Source organism: Microcaecilia unicolor, chromosome 2, assembly GCF_901765095.1.
Source record: "Microcaecilia unicolor chromosome 2, aMicUni1.1, whole genome shotgun sequence".
NCBI lineage: Eukaryota > Metazoa > Chordata > Amphibia > Gymnophiona > Siphonopidae > Microcaecilia > Microcaecilia unicolor.
The window spans coordinates 297,935,682-297,957,210 of record NC_044032.1 but is presented as its reverse complement, the minus strand read 5'-3'; positions in this window follow the sequence as shown (position 1 = coordinate 297,957,210).

The following is a 21,529-nucleotide window of genomic DNA, read 5'->3' as shown; positions in this document are numbered from 1 at the left end:
ATGGAGCTGGGTATGACATTTGAGGCTGGAAAAAAATGTTTTTTAATTTTTGGGAGGGTGGGAGGGGGTTGGTGACCACTGGGGGAGTAAAGGGAGGTGATCCCCGATTCCCTCCGGTGGTCATCTGGTCAACTGGGGCACTTTTTTGAGGCTTGGCCCTAAAAATAAATGGACCAAGTGAAGCCGGCGAAATGCTCGTCAGAGCCGGCCATCTTTTTTCCATTATCGGCCGAAGCCGGCCATCTGATAACCACGTCCCCATTCACCTCCCATACCCTTCCGAAACACCCCATTTAACTTTGTCCAGCTCTTGCGACCGAAAGCAGTTGGAGCCGGCCAAAATTGGCTTTCCATTATACCGATTTGGCCGTGTTTAGGAGATGGCCGGCCATCAACCGATTTGTGTCGTAAGATGGCCGGCGATCTCTTTCGAAAATAAGCAGGATAGTGGCAGGTGACCCTAGGAACAGTCCCTAACTGAGAGTTTGCAGCTGATCATCTTATGGCAGGTGGCACTAAACCTTCCATATTAGAATCTGAATCAGAGGGGCAGGGATCAAATCAAGAGGTGGTTAAATGCCCTGGAGCAGAGTGGATCTGCAGAGGTCCCTATGGTAGGGATCAACACAAGGTGATTTGGCTTAGACTATAATACTGGGTGGAGTCCCAGGGAAGAAAGGGGGCCCTAGCCCAGAATAATTATTTTTTCCAAGAAAGTTTTATTGAGTTTTGAAAAAATACATAAAAAAGGAATAAGTAACCAAGGTAAACAATGCAAAAATAGAACAACAATAGTATGCATAGGAAATGGGGTCACAGAAATCATATACAACGTAAGATCTATTATAATATTATAGTGATAATGAATGTATATAATCAGTGAGTGGAGACCAAGTCAAAGTTTTTTTTTTGTTTGTTGAACCAGTCAGCTGTGCTGAGGCTAATTCATATTTATGGTAATACAGATTGCCACCAGAAATGTTCATTTAATAAAGAGAAAGTTTTCCAATTAGGCAATATCAATTGTTGTGCTATGGTAATTAATTTATCAAATAAAGCTTCCTGGTGTTCCAGAATAGGAAAATCAGAGGAACAAGATTTGAAGACTATTAATGATAAGGATAAATACATAGTTCTTTTGAATATGTCCGTTATTAAATGGGGATGCAACAAATTGGTACATAGATGGTTCATGACAGGTAACAGTTTTCAAAACATCAGAGTTTTTTAAACAACGTGATAATTGAAGCCATTGAAACTATTGAGTAGAAGGCAAATGTGTTTCTGATTGAGAGAGAGTGATTTTGAGGATTCATTCTGAGAGAGAGTGATTTTGAGGTTTGATTTTGTGACTTTGAGGAGACTATTCACACATCATTTCATTTTTTGCCAAGAACTTATGGAGATGCCTTTGGGAAACGGTATCTTCGGTATTTCAATACAAAGCTAAGTATTTCTTTGGCTACATGATATGTGTTTTTTACAACAAGTCTGATTCTCTTTGAATTATACCTTTTTCATTCTTCCATTATGTAACTTTGTACCTATAGGGTTGCATTGATTCTATCTGTGCCCATTGTGGATTAAAATTATATTAACCCCACCTCGTTTTTTTACTACAGACTGGTTTAGTTACTCCACTCTGTAGGTTTTTCGGTTGGTGGTGGTTGGCCCATGATTGTAGCCTATTCGGTGTGTCCACTTAGTTGGTACCCTTGGCTGATGAGGCCTTTTATTTAACTTACAATATATCTGTTTTTTCATAGAAGGCACAGATAAGTCTTGTAGTCTATCGAAGAGCATTCAGTATATTTTAGTTTCGTAAATCTTTTTTTAACACAATTAAATATATCTTTAAGAGACCATATACCACATTCTGTCCATATTTTCCAGAAGATAGTGCTATCATTAATGAGAAACCTAGCGTTGGTCCATATAGATATATACAAGGAGGAAATCATAGGTACCTCTAGGATGCGATCCAAATGTTGGAGACAGGATCTAGTGTTGGTAATGACAGGATTATTTTTCTATAGTGAAGTGATTGAAGTGGAGACAAGTAAGTCCAAAGGAGTAGGATACATAAGAAGTTGCTCACTTTTGGAGCCAAAGAGGAGTATATTATTTATCTTTATCTAAGGAGAACCAGTTATGTTATAAATGATTTATGGTATAATAAAAAAATCAGGAAACAGTACTCCAAAGTTTTCCTTAGGAGCTTTTAGTTTGGTTAGAGAGATTCTAGCAGGTTTGGACTTCCAGAGAAAAGAAACCAATATTTGTTCTATTTGTTTATAGAAAGAGGTATGAAAGAGAATAGGTATCATGCTAAGTATAAAGTTTATCTTGAGAGAAATCATCATTTTAATAGTTTCAAGTTTTCCCCACCAAGAGAAATGTAGGGGGTGCCAATTAAGAAGAAGGCTCTTAATAAACTTTATGATATGATCTCCATTATGTTTGATAGTGTCTTGTATTGTGTAATGTAGGTCAATATCAAGGTATCTGATTTTCTTAGAAGACCAGACTATATGATATGGAAGAATTAAATCAGGAACAGTATGTATATTTAATGGTAGGACCTCTGTTTTGGATTGATGAACTTTGTATCCAGAAATAGCTGAAAAATTGTGTATAAGGGAGAAGAGTGAAGGTAATGGTGTTAAAGGGTTGGAAATATACAGTAGTATATCATCCGCATAAGCGGAAGCTTTGAAATGTTTATTCTAATAGGTTATCCCAGTAATTTGAACCTGGGTGTTAATGGCAATTAAGAGTGGTTCTAAAGCCAAATTAAATAAGGAGAAAGAGGGCACCCTTGACGAGTACCTCTTTGGAGAGTAAACTAGTCTGAAAGCTGATTGTTAGCAATAATTCTAGCAGTAGGATCAGTGTATAGGGCTTTCATTTTATTGATAAATTCAAGGGGAGCTCCAAACCATTTAATAATTGAAAATAGATATGGCCATTCTACCATATCAAAAGCTTTTTCAGCATCTAGAGACAAGGCAATGATAGGGATTTCCTGAGACTTGGCTATTTGCGATAGGTGAAAAAAATAATCTAGAATTGTCAGTGATTAGCTTGTGTGGCATAAAACCAATTTGATTAGGGGAAATGACCTTTCCAATAATTTTTTTCAGTCTGTTAGCTAGTAACTTAGCGTACAGTTTATAATCTATGTTAAGGAGAGAGATGGGTCTATAGTTTTGGCCTAGTTGAGAATCTTTGTTAGATTTGTGAATAACTGTGATAATAGCTTCCATGAAATGACTGGGTGAAATATTTGTGGGATCTATCAAACTGAATAATTTTCTAAGAATTAGAGATAGACAGTTTTTAAATAATTTGTAAAATTCAATTGGGATACCATTTGGACCGGGAGCCTTATTAGAAGGAAGGTCTTTTAAGGCTTGTATAATTTCTTCTAAATCAAATGATTTGGAGAGAGATTTTATATCATCATCTGACCATTGAAGACACTCAAGAGAGGTAAGAACATCAGTTATATTAGTAGAGTCCCTCTTTGACTCAGTGGTATACAGAGAGTTATACAATTGGTGAAATGATCTCAATATTTCAGGGGATGAGGTAACAATACCGTTTTTGATGGAAGGAATCTGAACCTTAGTTCGTTTGCATTAAAGATAATTAGCTAATATTCTGCCACTTTTGTTTTCTTCAGTGTAATATCTAGATTTAGTTTGAAAGATTTCCTGTGTAGCTTTTTCACTAGTCAATTTATTGTAGGTATATTTGAGTTGATATATAGTATTTAGTAAATGTTTGTCTTGAAGAGAAAAATATTTATTTTCACAATCTTTGATTCGTTGTTCTAAATTTTATAATAGTGCATTTTACTCTTTTTTTTTAAGTAGCTATTGAGATAATTTCACCTCTTAGTGTAGCTTTGAAAGCTTCCCATATGGTAATCAGAGAAAGTGTATCATCCATATTACGTTGGAAAAAGTCTGAAATAAATTTATCAATACAAGATTTAACTTTATTATCCGAAAGGAGAGTTGAGTTGAGTCTCCAAAGTGGAGATCTAGCAGAAGTCTGCATTAGAGAAAATATATTTAAGGATATGGGAGCATGATCAGAGATACTGTAACTATTAGGTGTATACGTGCTTCTGTTGTTAAAGGGAGAAGAGTAGCAGAAATTAAGAAATAGTCTATTCTGGAGAAGTTATTGTGTGGTGAGGAGAAGTGTGTATACTCCCTTGAATCAGGATGCTTGATTCTCCAAGGGTCAACTAAATTGAATTGAGACATCAAAGAGTGTAAAGTTGTAGTGGCTCTAGATACTGATTTGGGGGCGAGAGAGTGTTTACCTAATCATATATCTAGAGGAGGAATAAAATCTCCAGAAATAATTAAAGGTATTACACTGAAAGAGGAGAGGGAGAGGAAGAGAGAAAAGCTCTCTAAGAGGAAGAAAAAAAATAAAAGGTATGTAAGCAGTGCTCAAGGCAACCACTTTTCTTAAAATAAAACATAAAAAGTCAACATACCTATGTTAGTAGATTGTGTTTAGTAATAGCTAATGAGCATGCTCTGCTCTTTTAGTTTTGGTGGTGTTTTTCAGACAACACTCTTTGAACACAGAACTTGAGGACTGATATTGTTTTGAAAGGTATGTTGACTTTTTATCTCCTTACTTTTAACAGGAGTATTCATTTTATGTACGTGTGACTAACAAGGCAGTGCTATATCATAGCGAGAGAAGAACATAGAATTCAGTAAGCGGTATGTTTTATATGAATTTGAATTTGGAATACTATTGACTTTTAGCAGCGAGCATGATGTAAACTCACATTGTTTACACTCATAGCGATTTAAATCACAAAGAACATTAAGGTATGCTGCAAATTCAGTGAAGCACTTTTAAAGGTTGTAAGCATAGTGGATATCGACACTTAATGCGCTTCTGTTTAAGTGGACAATTGTCACTTTGGAGAACTTTCAATGCTTTTTGCATGTTGCATATAGATTCATTTATGTTTTTCTGGAGGATACTTCTTTCCTAGCACAAATAGCACGCTGTAAGCTGAAATCCAGATCCTCCAGGGTAGCATTTTCTGAAATGCTACCTGTGCCACGCGCAGGGCCCAAGAGACAGGCAGAGCTCCAGAGTCTCAATGCGTGGATGAGACGATGGTGCAGGGAGGAGGGCTTTAGATTTGTTAGGAACTGGGCAACATTCTGGGGAAGGGGGAGCCTATTCCGAAAGGATGGGCTCCATCTTAACCAGAGTGGGACCAGGCTGCTGGCATCGGCGTTTAAGAAGGAGATAGAGCAGCTTTTAAACTAGAAATGGGGGGAAGGCCGACAGTCGCTCAAAAGAGCATGGTTCGGGATAAGGTATCTTTCAAAGATATCACCATAACAGGGAAGATAGAGTATCCTGATAGTGAGGTTGCAAAATAGATTGTAGTAGATCGGGTATCTTTAAATAACAATAAAAATCAGACAAAAGATTGCCAATTAATACTGTCAAGTACTAAGCATGATGTACTTAGGAACAACAAACATAGTTTGAAATGTCTATATGCGAATGCCAGGAGCCTAAGAAATAAGATGGGGGAGTTGGAATATATTGCACTAAATGAAAAATTAGATATAATAGGCATCTCTGAGACCTGGTGGAAGGAGGATAACCAGTGGGACACTGTCATACCGGGGTACAAATTATATCGTAGTGATAGGGTGAATCGGATTGGTGGAGGGGTAGCATTGTATATTAACGAGAGCCTTGAATCAAATAGATTGAAAATTCTGCAGGAAACAAAACACTCCTTGGAATCACTGTGGATTGAAATTCCATGTGCAAAGGGGAAAAGGATAGTGATAGGAGTGTACTACCGTCCGCCTGGCCAGGACGAACAGACGGATGCGGAAATGTTAAAGGAAATCAGGGACGCAAACAAACTGGGCAACACAATAATAATGGGGGATTTCAATTACCCGCATATAGACTGGGTTAATGTAACATCTGTACATGCAAGGGACATAAGATTTCTTGATGAAATCAAGGACAGCTTCATGGAACAGCTAGTTCAGGAGCCGACAAGAGAAGGAAAAATACTAGACTTAGTCCTTAGTGGTGCTCATGATCTAGTGCAGGGGGTAACGATACGAGGGCCGCTTGATAACAGTGATCATAATATGATCGGTTTTGATATTGGCATTGAAGGAAGTGAAACTAGGAAATCAAGTACGCTAGCGTTTAACTATAGAAAAGGTGATTACGACAAAATGAGAAAAATGGTGAAAAAAAGACTGAAAGGAGCAGCTCGCAGAGTAAAAAACTTGCATCAGGCGTGGATGCTGTTTAAAAACACCATCCTGGAGGTTCAGGACAAATATATTCCACGTATTAGAAAAAAGGGAAAAAAGACTAAACGTCAGCCGGCGTGGCTAAACAGTAAGATAAAGGAAATCATTAGAGCCAAAAAACAATCCTTCAGAAAGTGGAGAAGAGAACCAACTGAAAGTAACAGGATAGATCATAAGGAATGCCAAGCCAAATGCAAAGCGGAGATAAGGAGGGCAAAAAAGGACTTTGAGAAGAAATTAGCGTTGGAAGCAAAAATACATAGTAAAAATTTTTTTAGATACATTAAAAGCAGGAAACCGGCCAAAGAGTCGGTTGGGCCGCTGGACGAAAATGGTGTTAAAGGGGCGATCAAGGAGGACAAAGCCGTAGCGGAGAAATTAAATGAATTCTTTGCTTCGGTCTTCACCGAGGAGGATTTGGGGGGGACACCGGTGCCGGAAAGAATATTTGAAGCGGGGGAGTCGGAGAAACTAAACAAATTCTCTGTAACCTTGGAGGATGTAATGGGTCAGTTCAGCAAGCTGAAGAGTAGTAAATCACCGGGACCTGATGGTATTCATCCCAGAGTATTAATAGAACTAAAAAATGAACTTGCGGAGCTACTGTTAGAAATATGCAATCTGTCCCTAAAATCGAGTGTAGTACCGGAAGACTGGAGGGTAGCCAATGTTACTCCAATTTTTAAGAAGGGTTCCAGAGGAGATCCGGGAAATTATAGACCGGTGAGTCTGACGTCGGTGCCGGGCAAGATGGTGGAGGCTATTATTAAGAATAAAATTGCAGAGCATATACAAAAACATGGACTGATGAGACAAAGTCAGCACGGATTTAGTGAAGGGAAGTCTTGCCTCACCAATCTAATGCATTTTTTTGAGGGGGTAAGCAAACATGTGGACAATGGGGAGCCGGTTGATATTGTATATCTGGATTTTCAGAAGGCGTTTGACAAAGTGCCGCACGAAAGACTCCTGAAGAAATTGCAGAGTCATGGAATCGGAGGTAGGGTATTATTATGGATTAAGAACTGGTTGAAAGATAGGAAGCAGAGAGTAGGATTGCGTGGCCAGTATTCTCAGTGGAGGAGGGTAGTTAGTGGGGTCCCGCAGGGGTCTGTGCTGGGTCCGTTGCTTTTTAATGTATTTATAAATGACCTAGAGATGGGAATAACTAGTGAGGTAATTAAATTTGCCGATGACACAAAAATTATTCAGGGTCGTCAAGTCGCAGGAGGAATGTGAACGATTACAGGAGGACCTTGCGAGACTGGGAGAATGGGCGTGCAAGTGGCAGATGAAGTTCAATGTTGACAAGTGCAAAGTGATGCATGTGGGTAAGAGGAACCCGAATTATAGCTACGTCTTGCAAGGTTCCGCGTTAGGAGTTACGGATCAAGAAAGGGATCTGGGTGTCGTCGTCGATGATACGCTGAAACCTTCTGCTCAGTGTGCTGCTGCGGCTAGGAAAGCGAATAGAATGTTGGGTGTTATTAGGAAGGGTATGGAGTCCAGGTGTGCGGATGTTATAATGCCGTTGTATCGCTCCATGGTGCGACCGCACCTGGAGTATTGTGTTCAGTACTGGTCTCCGTATCTCAAAAAAGATATAGTAGAATTGGAAAAGGTACAGCGAAGGGCGACGAAAATGATAGTGGGGATGGGACGACTTTCCTATGAAGAGAGGCTGAGAAGGCTAGGGCTTTTCAGCTTGGAGAAGAGACGGCTGAGGGGAGATATGATAGAAGTGTATAAAATAATGAGTGGAATGGATCGGGTGGATGTGAAGCGACTGTTCACGCTATCCAAAAATACTAGGACTAGAGGGCATGAGTTGAAGCTACAGTGTGGTAAATTTAAAACGAATCGGAGAAAATTTTTCTTCACCCAACGTGTAATTAGACTCTGGAATTCGTTGCCGGAGAACGTGATACGGGCGGTTAGCTTGACGGAGTTTAAAAAGGGGTTAGATAGATTCCTAAAGGACAAGTCCATAGACCGCTATTAAATGGACTTGGAAAAATTCCGCATTTTTAGGTATAACTTGTCTGGAATGTTTTTACGTTTGGGGAGCGTGCCAGGTGCCCTTGACCTGGATTGGCCACTGTCGGTGACAGGATGCTGGGCTAGATGGACCTTTGGTCTTTCCCAGTATGGCACTACTTATGTACTTATGTACTTATGGTGTAATATGTTTTGCACATTGCCAGTATAGCAATACCTGATTAGCACTTTATATTCAATTTAAATGATTGTTTAGCACAGCATTTTACGTGGTGCTATAACTTTCCATTCGTGGTTTATAGATTTCCATCTTGTTGTTTTTATGTTATCTTAGGGCCCTGTTTACAAAGGTGCGATAGCATTTTTAGCGCATGCTAAAATTAACATGCCCTGAACATTGGAGACACCCATATATTCCTATGGGTGTCTCTAGCGTTATTGTGTGCTAATTTTTAGCGCGCAACTCAAACACATATTCTCTCTTTAGTTGAACTTTCTGCAATGGTGTCGTTGTTACATCTATCAATATAGGATTCTTTTGTGGTAAGCTACGAAGTAATTCATTTTGACTGAACACGAATTCATGACAGTTTGCCTGCTTGTGTTTTTGCTCATGTATGTTTTCTCACTAATATCTATGTTCAATTTTGATACCTATATTTGTTAGGAATTCATTACATCTATTAAGATTATTTGATCATATATTTTATTTTATTTATTGTCATCATTTATTTATTTTTATTTTTATACATATGCTTTTGTATGTAAATTTTATTGTATCTCACTGTATATGTAATCATGATTTTTGTATTTTAATAAACCCCTGATGCACGCATTTGTTTCCTGAAACATGGCCCGTGTCGGGTCTTTGCGATAAAGGATCTCCTTTTGTCCTGCTCCTGAAAGTCCATTTGGGGTTTATTGGCTTATCTTGGTTGTTTGGTGTACTTGAAACCCTCTCTTTTCTAATTGTTCAAGGTTAAGGGACCCTTTTACAAAGGCACACTGAAAAATGGCCTGCAGTAGTGTAGACACGAGTTTTGGGCGTGCACAGAATAATTTTTCACCGTACCTGTAAAAAATGCCTTTTTAAAATTTTTGCCAAAAATGGACATGCAGCAAAATGAAAATTGCCGCACATCCATTTTGGGTCTGAGACCTTACCACCAGCTATTGACCTAGCAGAAAAGTCTCATGCGGTAACCAGGAGGTAATGCTCTGTGTGAGTAAAATGCCAATTACCGCCCGATTAACTCCCTCACACCAGAAAATAAAAATATTTTCCAGTGTGTGTAGCAGATGCACATAAAAAATGAAATTCCCACAAGGGCCACATGCAGTGGCGTACCAAGGGGGGGCGGTGGGGGCGGTCCGCCCCGGGTGTATGCCGCTGGGGCGGTGCCGTGCGCCTGTCAGCTCTTTGTTTTCATGCTCCCTCTGCCCCGGAACAGGTTACCTCCTGTTCCGGGGCAGAGGGAGCATGGAAACGAAGAGCCGACAGGCGCGCGGCACCCCCCCCCCCAGCGGCTTGCACCTGAGGGGGGTTGCCGGGGGGGGGGGGCGCTGTACCCGGAGGCGGGCGCATCGGCGATCTGCCCCGGGTGTCAGCGCCCCTAGGAACGCCACTGGCCACATGGTAGCTGGGCGGTAACTCAAAATTGATGCACATTGGACACATGTAGGCACCCATGTGACTTAGTAAAAGGGCTCCTAAATCTATCAGACGGCTGATTCAAAAATATGGAGAAGACCAAAAAAGAGGAGCCCAAATAAAGACCATGTCTGCAAGGTTTACGTTTCTGTAGCCAGACCAATTTTTCCATTCCATCTATTCACCAAATTGTATCCAGCCAAAAGCATTTAGAGGATAATACTGGATCTTTCCATTTCTGTGCAATACAAACTTTGCCTATAAGCAGTAATTGTCTGATGAGATCTAACTGTTCTTGAGAATCTAAGTGTTGTGGTGGCATTCACAGAAGAATGAAAGCTGGTTCTAGTGGAATATCTACCTGGAGCAGCGTGTTAATATAAGCAAGTGTCATTTTCCAAAAGGATTGAACATGCGGACATGTCCACCACATATATGTCATGTGTACTTGGGTGGGACTTCCTCTCCAGCACAAGGGAGAAGTCCGTAATTGCCATTTGTATATTTGGTGCGGAGAGAGAGAGAAGTAGAATAGAGAACTCTCAGTTGGGTGTTAGTAACTGTCAGTTGTGATAAATTACATTAACGAGACACCATATTGATTACATATAAATCCTGTTTGATCAGGCTGAATGCATTCAGAAATGGCATACTCCAGTCTTTGAATTAAATACATTTTTGAGCCAGCCCATTAACTTGAGGCAAAAGAACTTTCATTAAGTCTGCAATAGCTTCCCAAATCACCTCCAATGTTACCAGCAGTGAAGATAATAAACAAGATGGACCCCCATCTCAGAATTGGTAATAGCTGCTAAAAGTACCCAAGGGCACTCCTCACTATCCATCCCACAACCTCAGCCACTGCTACTCACGATAACTTCCACAACTTCAGACACTATTTCTAATCGTGCTGGAATATCCATGATTTTCTCACAGCCACATCTCTTGTTTCCAGCAGCAGTGGTGCAATGGCCACTGGTAGCAGCAAGCTTTCACCTGGTTTTGCAAGGTGGACACTCTCAGATCTAAGCCCAATGTGGCCTTGGGTTCTCCCAAACCCTGAACAGCTACAAGTGGAACATCTATGGATTCTCCTGCATCAGGCTTAACAGAGAAGATATCCCTATCTGAGAGAGGCATGACAAATATTCTTCCTCTCTCTTTTGCCCATATTCAGTTGATTAGAAGTGAGCCAGCAAGATTTAGCCTGGAACCACCATATTGGAGCTCCAGCATTTTTTCAAACAGTGTGGGCTGTTTCTAGCACCTGGGGGAATTTAGCTATTCTCTGTTAACGAAGAGAAAGAATTGCTAATGCACATTAATGGCATGATAATAACACAGAATGAACCTGTACTTCCAGAAATATTGCTATCTGCACTGCAATAACATGCAGTAATAACTTCTTTGTCAAACTGCAAGGCACAGTCTCCTTCTATTTCTACCTCCTAACTGGAATATCTGCATTAATTTTTTTAACAGCATCTCACTCTTAACATGTGTTAAAAGTCATGTTAACACCACAGGTGGTTTATTAAATAGATCCTTTAATCTGTTAGTTTTTTTTTTTTATTGTACTGTTAGATAAACTTTTTCTTGTATGTGTTGGGGGAGGGGGTTACTTGTGCAATTCAACTTTTGTTGCTCTGATATCTTACCCCTTTTACAAAGCTATGTTAGCGGCTGCCAGTGTGGGCGGAATGGGCTGTGTTGGCATTGCCACATGGCTTTGTAAAAGGGGATGGGAGGTTAATTTGGTCATTCAGCTATCCATGCAATAAATATGTGGTCCTGGAGGGTCGATTAAGATTGTTTAGTATGCTTCTGATATTTGATAGAAATGATTCTAGGAATAGTTTTTGCAATTATTGTATTTTTAATCTGGTTTCTATTTGTTCATGGTTTTACTCATATTTTGTAACATTGCCTTTAATCAGGTTTGAAACAACTTTGCTCTGAAAAGAGATAGAGATTTTTGCCTTATTTTAAGATTTATACATATCCCTATTGCTCTGCATTTATATCAAGTATATATGTACAAGCATGAACTATAGCTGTCTCTATGGTATGAATGTTTGAAATTGGATTTACTTTTCTAAACTTACTAAAATTTCTGGATGCCATCCAAGAACCATTACTGAAGAGTCATTTTTTACTTTACTTTTTTTTTTTCTCACATAATAGACTGGTAATACTTTTTTTCATAGGCAGTGTATTTATTACAATTGGTATTATTATTTTGAAGACTGTTTCTCAATCTTCTTTCATTCCAGACTCCATGCAGCCCTCTTACTCTCCTCACTTTTCATCAGCAGTTCTCTTATGTTTCAGATTCCCCTTCCCCTTCCCATCCCCTACATCCCTCTCCTTCTCCTCTCTTTCTCTCATCCTGTTCGGCCACCTCACATTTTTAATTCCTTTCCACAATTCTCTTAACCTCTCACTCACCTTCCTCCATCACCCTCCTCTTTAGTCTTCTCATCTTCCTTCCCCTATAGTCCTTTCACCTTCTGCCATACCCCTTCTACCTCCAGCTACCCATCCCTTTCTCCATAATCTGTAATCCTTTTTAATTTTTCCTTTTCATCTACCCTGTGAACCCCTTTTCTTTTAATTCACCCAGACCCCTGCAGGCCTCTCACACTCCTTCCATCCTTATTTCTGCATCTGTTCCTTCTTCCCTACAACCCTCTCACGTTTTTTCTTTACCTTCCTACCTCCTACAAATTATTTATTTATCATTTATTTATTTATTTATTTATTTAATTCATTCTTGTATCCCACTATTATTCAAAAGCAAGTTTCAGTTCAAAGTGGCTTATCATTTATAATTATTGAAATTACAGTGATGTGACTTTATGACCCTTAATTGTGGAGAACTGTAAGGATATTAAGACAATTTCTGAAGCGGTGCTGGTTCAGGTACAAGCCACTATTCAACAGACCAACTGAATATTTTAGGATCAAAAGTTCAGACTTTAGAGAGCTTGAGTTTAGTTTTGGTGAAAGATAAGAATTGTCTTCATCGTCATTTGGAATACCTGGAAAATCAGGTTAGAAGATTTAACCTGAGACTGCTAAGTTGCTTTTAATTGCTCCACTTGATATGGTAAAGAAATATTTGGTGGAGGTTCTGGGTTGGCTAGTGATTCTCTAACCCCATTATACGGGCACAGTACATATTAGTCCCAGGAAGATCAGTCCACCGATGAGCAAACAACGTTGCACCAGTTCGGGGTTGCTGCAAGTGTTCTGCTGACTTCCTCCTCTTCTCTTGGTGCCACCTCAATAATGTCCAGTAGCTTAGATGGGGCTTCCTTGATCCCTGTCGAGCGAGCACCTCCTCCCCCACAAAGCCTGGGAATAAATCGCAAAGGGTGCTTCTAATGTCACATTGGCCAGTTTTTCAAAATCACAGATGGATGACTTCTAGCCTGAGCTATAGTATGTACAGTATCAACAGGAAAAGTTTTAAAGCAAACTGCAATAACTCTCCTCCAGGGTGTGAAGCAAAAGGTGAATTCCCTCTCTGCTCACTCCCATCTACTGCAGCTGAGGTGTGTGAACATTTTCATCAAAGAAAGATTATGCTGGCAAAAGATTCTTTGGATAAAAAGCCAAGAATTTGTGGACCGGACTACAGAGTGCACCAGAATAAACTCAAAGAAATAATGTCTGACGTCTCAGTGACATATTGTGAATATGTACTAAGACATTGGACATCATCCCTTTGACAGTTTATTTTGGTGCACTCTGTAGTACAGTCCACATATTCTTGGAGTTTTGTCCAAAAAATCTTTTGCTAGTAAATTGCCAGCCTGAAGCCTTCCACTGATTTTCATCACAAGCCTAGGTATAATTTGTCAGTTCCTGACACTATTGACCCCTGAGGAAGGCTTTATGCCAAAACACGGCCCTTGTTGGGTCCATTCTTTTTATGCCTGTGGCTGGTCAAGACTTAGAAACTATTATTGAAGAATCAGAGTTTTTAAGAAGTTTGGACTACATTTTGTCAGATTGATCGTGGACCAATTGACTTCCACTCCTTTGTTCAACTTGACTCACTGTGGAAGCATTGTGTCCCCCCACCCACTTTTTTTTGCAGTGCTAGTAAATCAAAGATCATCATACATTCCAGTAATCTGGGGAAGAAGAAAAAATATACTCCTCCATCTGCCTAGAGGGCACAAATTCAAGAGGCAAAACGTTTATCTAGCTATACCTACATAAATATCTCTATCAAACACATACACTCTCTCTCACATACACACACTCTTTAAAACATACACACTCTGTCTCTCACACTCTCTCTGTGTCTCACTCTACACACACACACTCTATAACATACGCTGTCTCTCTCTCTCTCACACACACACTCTCTCTCTCTCTCTCAGTCTCACACACACTCTCTCTGTCACAGACACACTCTATCACACACACTCACTCTGAGGGGCAAAATGGAAAGATCGTCCAAGTACGAATTAGGGCGTTCTTACGATAACGTCCAAAAATAGACCTGTATAATGGAAAAATAGTGTGGGCGTTTTTCGATAATCGATTATCCCTGTAAGAAAACAATCAAATGACGAGCGCAGAAACGTGACTAAATTGGGCGCCCTAAGATGGTCGATTATTGCAGGTGCAAATGACCAAATCACGTGGTGTGTAAAATAATGTACAAAGGTGTATCGCAAGTACAGTACATGTTGTTCAGGCCATCCGGGTACGGAAATATATGAGGAACGCATATATGTGTCAACTACAGACATATCATGCTGCTCCACCTATACTTTCATCATATGTGCCCATCTGAATGTCCGGATCTGCATGCACTGTACACCTACTGAACATGCAGTAAATGCATATTGTGTATATGTGAAAAGGGTCGGGTGGGGTGCGTCATACTCATCTATATAAGGCACGTTTCACACTCCTGCAGGCATGTGCACGTCAAAGACGTCTATGCTTACGAGGGCGTCCACGTGCTGATAGGGGCCATATATGGAATGGTCATCCATATATGGAGCTGTGCATGAAACGACGTCCCTCACGCAAGGTCGTCTATATAAGGCACTTCTTTTCCAACACGTGGAAAAATGGCACAAAGGCGAGAGCCCAATTTTGGCGAGGAGGAGAGTTTGCTCCTCGTCAGGCTGTGCCTAAGGCACCGGCACACCCTATTCATTCAGCACCATCACCTGCCCCCCAGGCTGCAGGCCATGCGAGCCTGGTCCCACATCCGGGAACGATTAGAAAGGTAAGGTTATGGCCCAACCCCCCTCCCCTCCTGTACCTACACATATAACAGCTCCGTCATCAATGTTACCACCAGTAACTGGAGTGTCCATGCAAGGATCATGAGTAATATAGGAACATGCACAATCACTAATAATTTGTATGTTATTTAAACGACCACCATTCCCACATCCCTACAAGAATGTATTTCGTTAGGTTAGTATCGTGACTATGCTATTAGTGTTATGTGAAAATTTCGTTAGTTATGTGAAGGCCACATTTTCCAACCCCTCTTTGCAGCCAGTGGGTTACAACGCCTCCGAATAGTGGAAGCATGAGACCAATGAAACCTATACCATACTTTATAACATGGTCATGATAACACATATAAAGTAGTTTAACAAGCATACATTATAATGTATACAAACGGTACTGTCTGGCCTCATGCCCACCTCTCTGGCATCATCTGCATAGGAACCAACTCGGTGGCTGCTGTGGGTGCTTCACCACCCCACCCCCAATATCAAATATGTATGGAGGGAGGGGTCATCTCCACTGGGGGTTCCACCCCCCAAAATGGTAAAAAGGTGGCTCCTATGATTCACTACCAATGGAGGTGCCCCCCCCCCCCCAACACTGTAGACCCTCTCTCTCTGGTATGTGAATAGCAAATGAATGTGTGCAGAGGACAAAAAGGACCAACACCCCTGACCCCTGCTCTACAAACTTATATCTTACAGACGCTTTGGAGTCCACCGGGACCTCGAGTCCCTAAGGAGGCGGTTCCGCCGGGTAAGGCGGGAGAGGCCCGACCTCATCCGGGCGGTGCGAAGGCACCTCAGGGCTCGCCGTAAGTATTCAAAAACAGGACACCTGTACACATTACTACATACATTTCATGAATAAAGCAAATGTGTTGTACAATATCACTTCCCATGTGCCTAATAGCCACCTAGTAATACCATATCTGTCCCAGATCAAGGATGCAGGTTGCAGGGGTTCTCCCATGAGCGTGCTTGCAACGTCCGACCATCCCCCCGAGATGAATGAGATGATATGCCACACTTTACTATTCCCCTTATTGTGGTGGCTGATTACTGTGTCCTGGTACAGGTGCCTGAGGCCCTACTTTTACTGCATGTTATGGCCTAAATCACATAAAAGAATTGTGCTCAACACCCTTCCCACTGCCCCCCCCCCAATAACTCCTACAACAACTGCCCATCAACCCCTCGTTGCATCTCACAATGCAAACATGCTGGTCAGCAATGAATTTGGTATGCCCACATGTCCTGCGTGGTGTGTGTCAGAGGAGGGTCCAGGGTTCTGTTTCATGTCATCTGATGCAGCTCATTCCCCGTGGGCATAGGCTACGCCTTACCACACCCTGCCCCATCCCCTGCCTCACGCCACCCAGCTACTGCACTATGCAAGCCATGGTGTATGCACTGATCTCAATCACACTCCTTTTACATACAAAGGGCTCCACCAGCAGGAAGCTGAGCGGCAGGATGAGGAGGGCCACCACCTCCAGGAGGAGGAGGAGGAGGAGGAGGAGGAGGAGGAGGAGCAGGAGGAGCAGGAGGAGCAGGAGGAGGGGCACATGGAGGAGGAGGAGGAGCAGCAGCCAGGCCAGGAGGCGGGCCACCAGGGAGAAGAGGAGGAGGAGGACTCGGAGGAGGGAGTCCTCATCATAGACATTCCTGAGGACCCCTCCCCACCTGCAGCTCCTTATGAGGGCTCTCCCTCCCCACCTGCAGCGCCATCGCCTGGCCCACCTCCATCCCCTGGGCCAGCTTCTGTGTCCCCTGGCCCACCTCCATCCCCTGGGCCATCTTCCGTGTCCCCTGGCCCACCTCCAGCCTTTGGCCCGGCTACGGTAGTGCGCCTCCTGCAGCAGCTGGTAGATGGCCAGCACCAGTTTATAGTTGGCCAGCAACAGCTGCTGCAGGAGGTGACAGCCCTACGGCAGGGCAATGAGCAGCTCCAGGGCCCACTAAGGGTACTGCTGGGGCTGCTCATTGCCCTGCTACAGAGGGCCTTACTAAGAGGGCGTGGCCGCCCTTAATTTAAATAGGGGGGGCCTGTTGGGGTTGTGTGTGTGGGGGGAGGGAAATGTTGGGGTTGTGTGTGTGGGGGGAGGGAGGGAATTGTTGGGGTTGTGTGTGTGGGGGGAGGAAAATGTTGGGGGTTCTGTGGGGGGTGGGGGAGGGAATTGTTGGGGTGTGTGGGGAGTTGTGGGGGGGAGGAGGGCATTGTTGGGGTTATTTTGTAGGGGTGGGGGGGGGGAATAAATGTTTGTTATAATATAACTATCAGGGTGTGTGTGTGTGTGTGTGTTTGTCTCCCTTGTGCATTACATATCACCAAATGGTGCTGTTGAGTTGAGAGGAAGGAGGCAGCAATATGCATAGCATTAAATGTGCTGTGTGAATGAGAAGGTGATGTATGTCTGAGAATGTTGGCCAGACAGAACGCCACCTGTTCATTCCAACCTGCATGGCTATATATGTGCAGGGGGGTTGGGCCGGGGAGGCTGGCTGGATATTTGTGTTCATGAATAAAAATGGCCAGCCAGCATCTCTCTCTCCCTTCCTCCCTCCCCTCCACCATACGGGCCCACAATACAGAGTGCCATCAATAAGAGATGAATATTGTACCACGTGTGATCTGCCAGGTACACACTTCCACATAACTCCAGGTACCACATACACAGTGTTTGCTGTCTGATGGACACATATCCTTACCCACAAGCCACATTGGTGGGGTGGGGGGGGGGGGGCCCAAGAAGGACCTACAAACAGCTGGCTCATATTTTCACATTGAATACATCAGCTATGGTATATAATGCTGAGGAGCAAAAGGGAAACAATGGGAAACCCAATAGATGGATGGTTACTTCATCACAGTTGCAATGTAATACTTGTGTTAGGGAAGGGCACAAATAAAAATGGTGCTCATTATTTGCAGGTGTGATCACACTTTCTCCAGTAGTTGATCAAGGTGTGTTACATTCAAGTATTCTGGGTTTGTGTCAAACTTTGTCCCTGAAGTGACTTGCCTTAGGTGGGATTTGAACCAGCAACCTCATGATTATAAGGCTGGTGCTCTAACCACTAGGCCACAGCAGCCACCAGGCTTTAGCTACCACCAGTTACTTTGGGTTGGTACCTGTACACACACCCCTCTCCCTCACCACCATGTCATAGGCCTCAGTGGCACTACCTGTAGCCACCTCGATCATTTTGTCCAGGCTACCGATTAAAAACAATGTAATGTGCATGTTCCCTACCCTACTACCTATGGAGCAATTTAGGAAGGTGTTCCATAATGTGCTATACACATCCATTGCATTAATCATTCTCCCCTCCCCCGCCTATGGACCTTGAGAATGGGTGGCCACTTCATAAATGGGGACTGGGGTACACCACATAAACAAGGAAGATGGAACCTACCGGGAACCAATACAGCACCTCCAACAGCTGGCCCACACCACTGAGGACCTGCCAACCCCACAGTACAGTGCACAGGAACCTGGTGAAAACAGAGCTACCTAACATCTGACTCCAGACTACATACATACAGTGAATGCACACTCCTTGACTATGAGCACAAAGAGAAGAGGTGGCAGACAAATGAGAGCTTACCATGAACGTCTGTTTCAAGACTGTGTAGTGCGCCTTTTATCTTCTGGAACATTAGCTGCACATCTCCCTGATTGAAATGACCGTTACCGAGGGGTGCATGATTTGGGGTGAGTGTAGCAAATTCGTGGCCCCCACACACTGCCTGCTACAACCAGGCAGAGAGAATGGGAGAAAGGAAGGGAGCATCAGGCGATGTGGAAGAGAGGAAACGGAAGGCGTGGTGGCTGAGGGCCAACAATAATTCCCCCCCCCCCCCCCTAAATACACAGGTGTACCCAAGCATGCTAAGTGAGGGTAAAACCCTGTAAATGATTATTACGAACAACCGGCAAGGTCTCAGTGCAGGAAATGGCAGGTAAAATGGCAATGAAGAAAGGGAAGGCAGGTGGAGACGCCCATACTTTACTACTCATAATCGAAACCATGTGTTCCTAATCGCTATCTGAGCTGGGCACGCTTAGGAATTATGTGTATAATGGAAAAAGAAACGCCCATATCAGAATCGCCTATTCCCCCGTCTCAATGGGCGTTCTTGGCGCCCATATAAACGCCCACTCCGTATTTTCGAAAACCCCATTGGTACAATGCCACCACGCATGCCGCCGACCCGGAAGGGTAATTTTGTCGATGCAGAGGTGGAGCTCCTGGTGCAAGAAATTGTACAGCGGCACCGGAGTCTGTTTGCTCCCACAGGGCAGAGGCTGGCAGCAACAGTAAAGCAGCAGGAATGGGAGGCAGTACGGGACAGCCTGAATGCTGTCTTCCATGCTGGGAGAGACGTGGAGGACTGCAAGAGGAAGTGGCGGAAGCTGAGGAGGGATGTTCGAAGGAAGGCGGGGGCCAATCCCCCAGGCAATGACACTGCCAACCTTACACCCATGGAGCTGATGGTGTACTCCCTCCTACCCCAGGAGGGCATCCACGGGATTGGCTCCATGGACACCTCGGGCCAGGCTGAGGACTCAGGTAGGTGTTTCATTATGCAGTTGGGGTATCTGTTGTGCTGCAGTACACTTGTGTTATAGAAGTTGGGGTCAGGGGGAGGGAGGTGAGGAGTGGGGGGCAGGAGGAGGGAGGGAGATAGGTGGGGGGGGGGGGGAGTATCTCTGGCTGTCTTTATGTATATTAACAGGCCACCTTTATGATGCTGTTTTGACCTGGTAACCCCTACTCACTAGCTCTCTACCCTTACTCCCTATCCCTACCATTGTCATTGGGTTTCCTCTTACTTGTCCTGTGTGCCCATATTTATAGAATTAATTGTAAGCTCTATTTGAGTAGTGGTAGTGGTCATGTGTGTTATAGGAGCAAGCAGACAGGGTGGGTGCTGTGTGTGTGTGTGAGCACCCCCAATATTGAGGAAAGATCATGTAGCTGTGCAGGGAGGAGTGTTGGTCACTGGGCTTAGCACCCCCAATACTACTTTCCAGTTGGCTCCTATGGGTGTGTGTAGGTTACTACTGTGGCAGAACTCTGGGGGCCGTCCTTCCCTACTACTCCCTCCTATTTTCCCATTACCAAACTGTGCCTAGTTCCTCCTGTGACCTCTGTGCTCTACTGAGTGTGGGCCACATGCATTCAACTGAAGGAGCCTGTAATGGGGGTCATAAAGCAGTTCTATGCAGTTTAGCAAGTCAGTAGTAACACAACACATGCTGCAATGTTGTTCAATTTAACAATTATACAACTAACAGCTTGTGCACAACGTTGTGAGTGGTGTCCTTCTCTTGGCTGCTCATCCACCACCTCTACCCAGCTGCCTGCGGGCCTCTCTCTTTCGTACCCGTGTCAATTCCATTCCTCCTCACCATCTCTTTGCTGGGTCATCAGGTTGGGGGACATACCAATGTATATGAATGCTGAAAGACAAAAGTGGGTTATTTGCACCAACACTATTCCTCACTCTTGTGCTATACAGGTGAAGACTCAGAGGAGGCTGGCCCTAGTGGCCTGCAAGGCCAACGCCCTACACCATCCGTCCAGCCTCAACCTCCACAGCCTGCAGCACCAGCAGTCCAGCCTCCACCACCTGCACCAGCTGTGCATCCTCCGCATCCACCACCACCTGCACCAGCTGTCCAGCCTCTACCACCTGCACCAGCTGTGCATCCTCCGCATCCACCACCACCTGCACCAGCTGTCCAGCCTCTACCACCACCAGCTGTCCAGCCTCTGCCACCACCACCACCACCTGCACCAGCTGTCCAGCCTCTGCCACCACCTGCACCAGCTGTCCAGCCTCTGCCACCACCACCACCACCTGCACCAGCAGAGGCCGCACCTCCAGCACCGGAGGACTTTGTTGAGGAGGAGGAGGGCCCAGCTCCCCGCCAGAGGCCATCCGGCCAAAGGAGGCAACTCCTGCGGCTGGCCACGGAGCTACTCCGCCACAACGTGCGCTTGGAGGAGTACCGCCAGCAGAAACTGGAGCTGCAGCGCCAAGCACTGGAGGCACAGCAGCGAGCACACCAGGAACTCCTCCAGGCGCACAGTGAAGGCCACCAGGAGGTGCTCCAGCAACTGAGACGGCTGGAGCAGAGCATCCAACACCTGCGCCCTCAGGGCACCGCGCCTACTCCAGCCCCTGTGCTGCTGGAGCAGCCCCTGCCATCAACATCCTCCTCCACTGACCACCAGCAACCACCAGCTAAGAGGTG